General features: G+C 37.1%; 1 long non-coding RNA gene across 1 annotated transcript; it reads right to left on the reverse strand.

Annotated features, from left to right (window-relative positions):
- LOC110265802 lies at positions 1,187 to 2,030 on the reverse strand. Its single transcript, XR_002352132.1, has 2 exons — positions 1,842 to 2,030; positions 1,187 to 1,525 (listed from the first exon to the last, which is right to left on the reverse strand). It is a non-coding gene; the product is annotated as an uncharacterized LOC110265802 (long non-coding RNA).

The raw sequence follows: 11,950 nt of genomic DNA on the forward strand, positions 1-11,950 counted from the left end.
TACGTGTAATATTAAAAGATATCATTAATTAGTCGTGTCTAATATGTTAGATAATATAAAAAATCTAAAAAGAAACATAAATAACTTGAGATGATAGAAGCAAAATATTTTATTTAAATTCTCGTATTTAACTAATATTTTAAACACTCTTTAGCTAAATTGCATATTAAATATATTGTAAATACTAAATAACTAAGATCGCCTACAAAGTTTAAAGAAATAACCAATCATAACGAAACATGCATGCCAAACCAAAAACAGTTATGTTGGTCTCCTTTTCATAGCGTTCCATAGCCAACGACAAAGCAGAAAGAAACTGACAGACATTTTGACATGCTGTATTGCTGTTGGGTATATATGTATGTGGATGTGATCCTCCAACCATTGAAATGAGATTAAATAATCACATTTGCATGACCTTATCCCAAATAGTTAATAATTAGGTAATATAATCTATACTTTATGTCATATGAAGAACTTAAAGTGGATTAACAATTTTTCAAAGGATGACTATATGCGCTTGGCGTCATAGTAAAGGACATGTGACCGATATTGGATATAGCTCTTGTCTACCATCACTTTTGAATTATTCTATTTAGATTTTTGAGGGCCACAACACTTTACATATACTCCCTCTATTTAATCTAGACATGCCTATCATTTTCTCCTCTCTCTCTCTTTTTTCTTTCTCCCTAATTCATTGGTTTCCTTCATTTTCTATAATTTTCTTTTGACAAGAGTCAAAGTTCAGCCACTATGTTTACGTTGGCTAAATAATTTGGTTATAGGTTTAAATTTGGTGTTTAGTTGAAAATTGGTGCAATGTGTGTATTTACCAAGGTTGCGAGAACGGGACCGGTCAAAAAACCGGTAGAATGACTGGTTCATTGGTTTAATGGTTCGACCGAAGTTCAATCGGGGTTCAACCGGTTTAATTAAATATTAAATAAAATTATTAAAAATTAAATATATAATTTCAAATTAAAAAAAATCATCAATCATCAATAAAATTATTTCAGATAATTTAACAAAACACCATCAACTATCATCCATCAAAATTTAAGAGAAGTAAAACAGCATGATAAAATTATCCCAGATTCACTATTATCCCAGATTCACTGAAATCAACCATCAACAATTATTCCAACTACATAACAATTATAGAAACCAAAAACTTAACACACTGAAGTTTGTGTGACCTACTATTATGGTATGAAGAGATCCATTGAGTGGAAAGTCCAAAAAGAAACCATGGAGGTCTTGAGTTACTGGGATGTCAATATGGAAGATCTCTGGAGAAAATGTCAATTCTTGGAGGTGAGGCAGTAACAACAAAGCATTGAACCATTCATGTCGAAAGATAGTGAAAGATCAAGAGTAACCAAGCATGTAACACAGAGGCAGCAACAACATTATTTTCCCACAAATCCAGCATGTGACAAGTTCAAATAAGTCAAGTTCTCCAATTAACACAGAGGCAGCAACAACATTATTTTCCCCTGAATTCTCAAGAGTAATCAGCCATCTTCATCAATCAGCAACAAAAATATAAAACAAGAAAATTTTCAAAAATAATTTCTTATAATTCAAAAATAGAAAAATCAAAAACAAAAAGTAACCTCAGAAAACCATGAACAAATAAATAATTCAGCAACCAAAATCATGAAGCAGCAAACAAATAAATTATGAACATATAACCTTAGAAAATCAAAAATCAAAATCATGAATCCAGCAAACAAATAAATCATGAACAGATAACAAATAAATCAAAATCTTGAATCCAGCAAACAAATAACAAATCGCCGTGAGAGAGACAGAGAGAAAGGACATTGAGCTCTGACCCTCAGACAAAGAGAAAACTCGAAGAGAGAGACGGACACTAACAAATCGAGCAGCGACGACGACAGAGCAGCCCTTCGCAGCGGTGATGCCAACAGCTCAGACTCGACGTCGAGGGGAGGTGACGATAATAGGTGTTGTTGACCTTGAAGAGAGCGACAGAGAGAGATCGCCGAAGAGACGACGACCGGCTGACGACGACTTTGCTGAACGGTTTTACAGTGAAACCGAACCGACCAGATGACCGATTCCCGGTTAATCCGGTTGAACCGGCCAGTCCGGTTCGGTTTTCAAAACAATGGTATTTACAAATTAGTGAGGTGTCAAAAGGTATTTTCAACACGTGAAGAGACGTATTGTATGTAGCACGTTGGTGGGCATGAATAACACATGGCGAAGTTTGATTGCATGAAACTGCAACATGTGGGGAGCGTGTTGAATCAGCACAGAGGAGAGGCGTGTTTCATGTGTCGAATGCTGATTGGTTGGTGATGCAACACGGAAGATGTGCTGAGTACTTCGTCTATATAAAGCAAAACTCGGTACCATTTTCATTGTGAGGAAGATTGTTCTTTGAGTGTGTTGCTAGTGTAATGGAGGGTACCGCAAACTTGGTAGTGTATTGCAACGGTGAGATTATACAGAATACTCATGAGAGAGTAAAGTTTGTGTGCCAAAATTCGTTTTCGTTTGTGGTTCCATGCACCATGACGTTCATCGAGTTTTGAAATGGTCTCTGTCAAAGCATTGATAGAGAACAATATATTGAGGAGAGTGAGCAGTATATTAATATTGTACCGCAATCCGATTATTGCGTGTTGTTAGGGTTGTACCACTCATCACTGCAAGCCACCTCACCACGCCCCATGCGTGTTTCCAACACCTGCCACGCCTCTGACGCCTTGTCACCACTCCCGTGACGTGTTGAAACTGACACACACAACGCGGTAAAACACCTCCCTTTTTAATATTGAGCCAATACACAAATGTAATTTTCATAAAAAAATAATTTTTTGTTTACATTTATATATTTGAATGTAAATTTAATTTTAACTACTCTTATTTTTTTGATGCGGTTACTATTACTCAACGGTTATAAGTTATAATTTAAAAATTAAATAAAAAAATGTTAGTATTTTGATGATTTGTAAATAATCACTATTTACATTGTTATGCATAATTCGTCCTTATACCAATAATTTGATCATCATATCTATAATACAATTTAATCTGTCTCGTATTATATGCAGTAATTACTAATTAGAGTTCGGAGAACAGCTTAACAAATAGATATATATATTCAAATAAAATAAAAAAATAACCTTTCACACGTCATAATCTTTAATAGTTTAAAAAAAATAGTCAAACAGACATTAGTACTTCAAACATAATTGTATTATAGCTCATGTACCTGTCCACTAATATTTGGACAACCAAAAAAAAATATTTTAAAATGTTCATTTCTCTATAAATAAATCTAACAAGATAAAAAGTAGAATACATATAAAAATTTAATACTCACTTAAATTATTTTTATTCTCTTCCTTAAATTATTACTAACTTGAAAATTGAAATATCTTTTACAGATATTTACTCCATTTAATATTTTTTAGAACTCAGTGTATATTTTATTTATAAAAAAGACATGACAAATTGACAATGCCTCACCTTCTACAACGAATTATATCTTAGACGAATTTCTTAACGGCAAAAACATTTTTAATATACAAATAACGATCTATGCTATTTTAGATAGTGCAGTTTAAAAACTAATCTTTAGTGGCCACCATAAGAAATTTCCATGTTGTGCATATTGTTTAAGAGTTATATTCAATATATATTCACATCCTACATAGAATCTTATTGTAATATTTATTAGAAAAGAAACAAACCCGGAAAATATATGAATTTTTTTAATCTTTGTATTCTTTTATTCTGGAAGACACTTCTATTAATAGCAAATAAGCAATACAAGAACTAATAGTGAGGAAGAGAGGTGGAGAACAAGTGTTGAGACCTCCACTAATGTCACAAGAGGATGAATGAGCTTTGTTTAAAGTGGACATGAATGGTTTACAGAGAAGAGAAGCTCTCAGAAGAGGATGAAGGTGAAGGTGAAAGTAAAGGATGAAAAAGGGTTTCAAGGTCTGTGAAGAAGAAGATGAAGGTGAAAGTGAAAAGTGAGAGTCTGGTTGAAGGTGAAGGTGAAAAGTGAAGTAAAAGATGAAGATGAAGGATGAAGGATGAAAAGTGAAGTAAAAGATGATTTACAGAGGTGGCTTGAGGTCCTTTTTATAGTGTAAAACCATGATGAAGAGGACACCCCTTGGCCAATGGTTTTAGTCTGACATTTGGTTTACTGCTCTTTCCAAAATATCTTTAGGTATTTGGGATCACCTCAAGTCTTGTCAACTGAAAAGGGTAGGAAGTTGATTCCCACACGTTAAACTAAAACTCCTGACATGTGACATTAGTGAAGGGACATCTAGTTTGGTTTTCTTTCAATTAGATGACACCTTTACACTCCAAATCCAACCAATCTACTTCCACCAATATAGTTCCCACTGAAGAGAAATTCAACTCCTCAAGGTGTTCTTTTGGGTTCCATCCTTTTAGCCCAATACCTTTAGGAGGAACTTAACTCTTTTCTGACCATGTTTGTAGGCTATTATAAAAATAATTATATACAAAAAAAAGGTTTATATTTTTAGTACACAATCAATTATATTAGGGTTTTATCAAAAGAATCATGTTACATGATCAACAAATTTATGTCAACTTAATTATATAGAACGATAAAGTAAGTATAAGTATATAATTATAAAGTATTGAAGCAATATTTTTTTACATGTGAATGAAGTGAATAAATAATAAAGCAATAATGGAGGGAACCACACCCCATCATTAATCAATTCAGCTCAATTGAAACAAGTAAGAACACGACGATGCAAAGTAAGCAAGCTAAGCAATGGATCCCTCTACTCTTTTTCTTTGATTTGATTTAACAATAAGCAACCTTGCATGCTTATGCATAATGACTCAGCTCTGGATTTAATGCTTGTTCTTTTCCTCTTAGTCTCTTACCATTCATCTAAATTAGAGTTAGAGGTTTCATAATCCATGTATATATGATTCATCAATCATAATGTTATATCAATAATTGGTAAGATACACTTTTTTTTCTTTTTTATCAATATATGAGAATGACTACTTTTTTTGGTTTGATAATGAACATATAAGTTGCCATATAATAATTATACGATTTAAATTTTAAATAAAAACTCAATAAATACCCATATAATTCTGTATAAGCTACTTAACATATTTTTTCCTTCTACCAAAAGAACCAAAGAAAAAAAAATCATGATGTGGTGAGTTGGCTTCATGATTGCATATCTATTATTCTTGGAGAGTGAATTTTGTGAATTGTCTGTGTTGTCAGTGAGATAATTCGTTTTCTTTAACTTTCTGTTGTGTTTGTCCTTGCATATATGTTGTGTCATGAATACAACAGTCAGAAGACTCTCAAGTACTCATTCCAGGCCAAAGAGCCCTGACACTATAGCACTGAACATGTCTGCGTAAATTTGTATCTATTTATGAGCATTTTATATTCCAATTATAAATAATCTTAGTCTTGATGATGATGGAATTACAAAAGATAAGTTTCCATCATTATATTAGACTAGATTATAACTTCTAAGTTAGGATCAATTATTGAAGTGAAATTGAGTAAATACTACAAAAATTTCGTCGAACGATGGATTTATTAAAAAAATTCATCGGTAATATATTTATTATTGAAATAAATTAACCATATAAATTTTGTCGGTAATTATTTTATATTATTAATTAACAATTATCGACGGTAAACTTAAATTTTAAATTTTTTAAAAATTTTGTTTAAAAATTAATATATAATTTTAAATATTTAAATTCAATAATTTCTAAACTAATAAATAAAAAATACAACACTAATTAATTCAAAAAATAATAAACTCAGATAATAATAAATTTAGAAAATTAACAACAATAAATAATAAGTCAATAATTAACTCAAAAAATAAACAAGTTAATATTAACTAGGACGATTAACAACAATCAAGTAATTAACTCAGAAAATTAAACAATTAACTTAGATAATAATAAACTTAAAAAATTAACAACAATAACTAATAAGTTAATAATTAACTCAAAAATTAAATAAGTTAAAATTAATTCTGACAAATAATAACAATCAACTAATTAACTCAAAAAATAAATAACTCATATAATAATAAACCTAAAAAATTAACAACAATAACAATAAATCAATAATTAATTCAGAAAATAATGAACTCAAACAACACTAGAGAACAGAAATCAAAATAATGCAGTTGGAGATCTTACACTTATAAATTCAAATAACAATCAACTAATAAGAATAATGCATATTTCAAACACAGAATCATTAAAATAGAATTAAAAAATCCTAAATCTAAACTAACATACGAACTAAATCTGAAAAATAGTTAAATCTCTAATACAAACACCTAATTGCAAAATTTTTAATACATAACAAATTAAAATTAGATAAATTAGGGTTTAGGATTTAATTACCCAAAACTAATTAGTGAGTTACTTGGAGACAGTGACGACACAAAGAACTTTTCTGCCGTAGTGGTAGCACAAACAACGAAATGGCGGCAAAGGTGACCAACCAGCAGGGTTGTATTAGAATTTTTTTAAATAAATTGAAAAAAATAACAGAAAAAAGGAGGAGGACAACATACCTAGAGGGAGGAAGGAGGCAGGACCGGCGATATAGGGGGCAGCAATGGCAGCAGAGGCAGGAGCGATGAAAACGGTAGCGATAGAGCGACCAACGCCACGCAAAGAGTCCACACAATCTTTGAACGCTGTTGGTGGTGGTCAATGCTGGTGGAGGGGTGTCAAAGGTGGTTTGTGGAGAGACATAGAGAGAGAGGGTTCGCGATTCGAATTTAGGACAAGATTATCGTCGTATTTATCAGCAGATAAATCCGACGGTAACGCTTTGCGAATGACCAAAACGCAGCGTTGTACTAATTCAGATTAAAATATGCCAATAAATCCGACGGTAATGATCGCACCAATTTTTTCCTCCAATTATTACCGACAAAATTACCGTCAGAAAACCAAATTCGACGGTAATTTTTTTATCCAACAAATTTATTGCCAAATTCGTCGATAAATATGTCGCTAATGTCCGATGCTTAAATTGACGATATTCAGCATTTTTCTTATAGTGAAAGTCCACATGATTTTTTTTTTTAACGAGTGATGTTATACGTACAAAAGTTTTTATAACCAAATATAATCAAGTTGATACAAGTCTAACAAAAAATATGTGCACATGTGTTACTGCTTCTTCTTTTTCGTACTTTTTTAGCATAGAATTTTTTGTTAAAGAGCATAGAAAACGGACTTTTTTCTATAATAAAATAAAAAAATTATTATTTTTCCAAACATGATTTTTGGACTTTAATTCTCTAAATACGATTTTTTTTATTTTTGGCATTTGTCCGGCGAACTCTATAAAAATTGGCAAATTCGCCTTACTCCGGGCGAACTCCACTCAAATTTTTTTAAATGCACGTTTTTAATCCATATCATCGTCTAGAAAATAGTATATAGATCTACAAACAGTATATAGGAGTACACAAAAATACACGAACAACAAGCATGGCTTCTTCAAGGATTTTTTAATTATAAATTAAAAAAATAAGTCATATTTAACAATGTCAACCATTTTTATCGTCTTTAAAAATATACAAGTACACCGGAATAAGCCATATTTAACAAGGATTTTTTTATTATAAATTAAAAAAATAACTATTTCCCAAAAATAAAATACGACTTATTCCTGTGTACTCTTGTATACTCTTATGTACTCGAGATGATGATAATGGTTATCATTGTTAACTTTCCAATATGATATATTTGAAGTGGATTATTTTTGGAAAATAGTTATTTTTTTAATTTATAATTAAAAAATCATTGTTAAGTATGGTTGCCATTATTAAATATGGCTTATTTTTTTAATTTATAATTAAAAAAAATCCTTGAAGAAGTCATGCTTATTGTCTGTCTAATTTTGTGTACTCCTATATACTATTTGTAGATCTATATACTATTTTCTAGACGATGATATAGATTAAAAATGCATGTTTTAAAAAATTTACAGAGTTCGTCCGGGGTAAAGCGAACTTGCCCAAATGCCAAAAAAAATCGTATTTTGGAAATTAAAGTGGTTTTTGTTGGTGGTATTGCATGTGGTTTATTGAAGTGATTTTGTTTGCGGTTTGGTAGGCGGTTTAATTTAGCGGTTTCCGTTACTGGCTTTGCATGTGTTATTGGTAGTGGTTTTTGTTTAGTGGTTTTGCATGTTGTATTGTTAGTGGCTTTCGATGTGGTTTATGTTAGCGGTTTACGTTGGCGGTTTGTGTGAGTGGTTTTTGTTAGTGGTATTGTGTGCGGTTGATTTTAGTGATTTTGTAGACAAGTTTTGTTGATGGTTTATGTTAGCGGTTTATGTTGCTGATCTTGCATGTGGTTTATTTAGTGGTTTTATATGCGGTTTATGTTAGCGGTATTGTATGCGGTTTATGTAAGTGGATTCGCATGCGGTTTTGGTAGTGGTTTATTATATTGCTTTTGTATGTGGTTTATTATATTGATTTTGTATGCGGTCCTTGTTTTGGCAGCCCCAGCGTTGCATCTCGAGCATGCGGCGGCAGCAGGGCATGCCCCTCGATGAGAGATACGTTTCGTACCTGCAGATGGCCGGATTATACTATCTTGCGAGGCTGAACGATAGATGGTTCCGATTAGATGAGCCCCTTGTTAGTGCATTCGTTGAGCGGTGGTGTCCGGAGACGCACACCTTCCACATGCCGTTTGGAGAGTGCACGATCACACTTCAGGATGTGGCGTACCAGTTGGGGTTTCCAGTGGACGGGCGCTATGTCAGTGGTTGCCTTACAGATTTCCAGATATACATCGAGGGTGGCCGTCCTGCCTGGGTGTGGTTCCAGGAGTTGCTTGGAGTGATTCCTCCTCCGAGCCAAGTTCAGAAGTTTGCTGTAAACTGCACTTGGTTCCAGGAGACTTTTGGGGAGTGCCCCGCGGGAGCCGATGAGGAGACTGTGCGGCGCTTTGCTCGTGCATATATCATGATGTTGTTGGGTACTCAGCTGTTTGCCGACAAGTCCGGCAACCGCATTCACATCAGATGGCTTCCCTACGTAGCTAGGCTTGAGGAGATGGGTACATACAGCTGGGGGTCTGCAGCACTAGCATGGTTGTACCGGTGCATGTGCCGAGTGGCAAACAGACATGTGGTAAAGTTAGCGGGCCCACTTCAGTTACTTCAGTCCTGGATCTTCTGGCGCTTTCCTAGGTTTAGGCCTGCTGGGTATGATACGTACAGCTGGCCGTTGGCCTCGAGGTACCCTACTCAGACCTTTCTATTTCAATTTAAAATAGTTGATTCCATGTTCGCTTCTTATGTTATACAAATCTGTCACACTTTTAATTAGCTATAACACCGATGTGAGATGCAAGTGGTCAGGTTACAACCCTTCCAGTGGCGAGAAGGGACTTAGAGTGCAGAACTGGAGACTGAGAATAGACATGTTACAGGCCAGGGATGTGAGTATACTAACCGGCTATGTTTATTTAATTAATTAAACTTTATGACTTTGGATCATGAATTGGCCTGACAATGTTGGAATCTTTCTGCAGTTTATCTGGTTGCCCTATAGCTCCCCCGAGGTACTACAGGTTGTGCATCCGGAGGTGTTGGAGCCTCGGCATACGGCGATGTGGCGGTCTGTGACGTCACTGATATAGTTTGCCGTGATAGAGTGGCATCAGATAGATATGGTTTTACCGCAGTTAGGCGGAGTCCAGCCCCGTCCGCAGCCCGCCCTGAACATCGACTTTCTGATGTCGAAGGACAGGAGAGGCGGTGATCGTTGGTTCCCGTCAGCTCTTCAGTTCTGGCATCTACATTGGGAGATCCGTGCGGACTACGTTCTCCGGTTCGATGTTGTTGCAGACCCTGGACCCTCACATGACTTCCTGGAGTGGTGGAGTCAGCATGGAAAGAGGTTCTTGTCACCAGAGATGTTTTTGGGGGATCCGAGAGCCGTTCCTATTCCTGTGGAGGCGTCACAGAGGGGTGCTGGGCGAGTTCCTGACATGGATCGTGTTGACGATGTGCCGGATAGGCGTCGGGTCGAGAGGAGAGCTCGTGTGGGGACACAACGGAGCCAGCGTGAGTGGAGGTGGCTGGACCAGGCTATGGACGAGGCTGACGGGGACGGTCGACGTAGAGGAAGACGACGAGGGCACGGAGGCAGACGGAGAGGGCGTGCTGCGGCGGACGATCATGGTGATCATGGTGACGACGACGACGACGATCAGCACGGGCCCGTGGGGGTCGCTGCAGGGCATGCTGCAATTGGTGGTGTTAGTCCCCATGTTGGCGGGCATGGAGGCGAGTGGTACGGGTCCGGTATGGGTGACGGTGCTGACCATGGTGACGGTGGACTTGGGTCTGGGCCGCTAGGAGATTACTTCGTTGGTGTCCCAGCCGATGACCAGACACTTCAGGAGAGTACACCATGTGTTAGTCCGGGGACGATGTTTTCAGACTTCCTGAAATGTGATGGGCTTGATGCGGACTTCGGCGGGTCACACTTTCTAGACGAGATTACTGCCATCATGCAGAAGGATGATGCGGCAGGTAGGCGTGGTCAGAGCTCCGGCACGCAGGCACCTTTAGATGTCGACCTGAACGAGCCTCCTATGACGCCTGCTGCTGACCATTTTGCATTGGGTGGTACTCCTACTTCCGCCTATACTACTGCGTCGCATTCAGTTGCCGGGCTGTCTGGGGCACCCGTCCAGCCTAGGCCACCTGCACAGCCTGCCCCGGATGAGGAGGAGGATGAGATCGAGGACGAGGATCTGCTTATCCGGAGAGGCCACAGGACACGGGTACCCCATCGTTGCTTCACCGGCTCGCATCTGTTTAGATGATTCATATATCCTGTATGTTGTTTGTTTATGTTCATTGTTGTATCCTAGCAAAGTTTATTAATGTCTTTGATGTACTTTGACGTTCCAACATGTATTTTGGTTATTTATGTTTCAGTATGATGTTCCAAATCATGATATTGTACTTTGAAAATGGTTGTTCAGTGTTTCTTTCAGTTACTAGCATCTTTTCCGCATCATGTATTAATTTAATTTGTAGATTTATTTATTGCCTTGTGCATTAAACAGAAATTTCGTACAAAACTACGGAAACGGAACATATTCATTAATTAAGATCCCATGTAGAGTTCATCGCATTAACATTAACAAATTCTATCACTTATCAACTACAAGTAAGGAAACCTATAATAGTGGAATCTAAATGCCAAAGTGAAACAAACAAAGTACCAAAGCTAACAATACAGCTACTCATGTCCCCCTGTAAGCTCTTGTCCTCCGACCTGTGGGCAACTCCGACGTGTGTATCCAGGCTGCCGACAGAGGCCACATCTCTTTGGCCGGTTCGGATCTGCCTCGTCTATATTGGTCCGTATCCTAGTGGACCTCGGACGACCCTCTCTCGCATGCCTCTTGTTAGGGTCTGGGATCACTGTCGCCCCGTCATATGGTGGCCAAAAGCCCTCCGGAATGGGAGGTGTGAATCCCATCCGACACACACTGAACACCGAGCTAAGACGATACACCTGGTGGATGTAAGGCTGCCATGTAATCCGTGAGTAGGCACAGCATGCCAGTGCGTGCGGACACGGGAAATAAAGTGCCTGGAAGTATCCGTAGTCACAAGTCTGAGATGCAAGCGAGACTCTGTAGCTACCCAGTGAGAACGAACCAGTCGGAGTTGTCTCTGCGACGGTAAACTCCGAGTTATCCCTGTCGTACAAAGTCACCATGAAGCACCTTGCTATCTTCAAGTTGGCCTCGATACACTTCACCAAGTGCTGACTGAATTGTTGTCCGGTACCCAGCTGGGCCTCAGCCTCCCTCCCCTTGCGAACAAATAGTTCGGCCAACCTTCTGTATGTTGCCT

The sequence above is a fragment of the Arachis ipaensis genome, chromosome B08, assembly GCF_000816755.2.
Source record: "Arachis ipaensis cultivar K30076 chromosome B08, Araip1.1, whole genome shotgun sequence".
Taxonomy (NCBI): domain Eukaryota; kingdom Viridiplantae; phylum Streptophyta; class Magnoliopsida; order Fabales; family Fabaceae; genus Arachis; species Arachis ipaensis.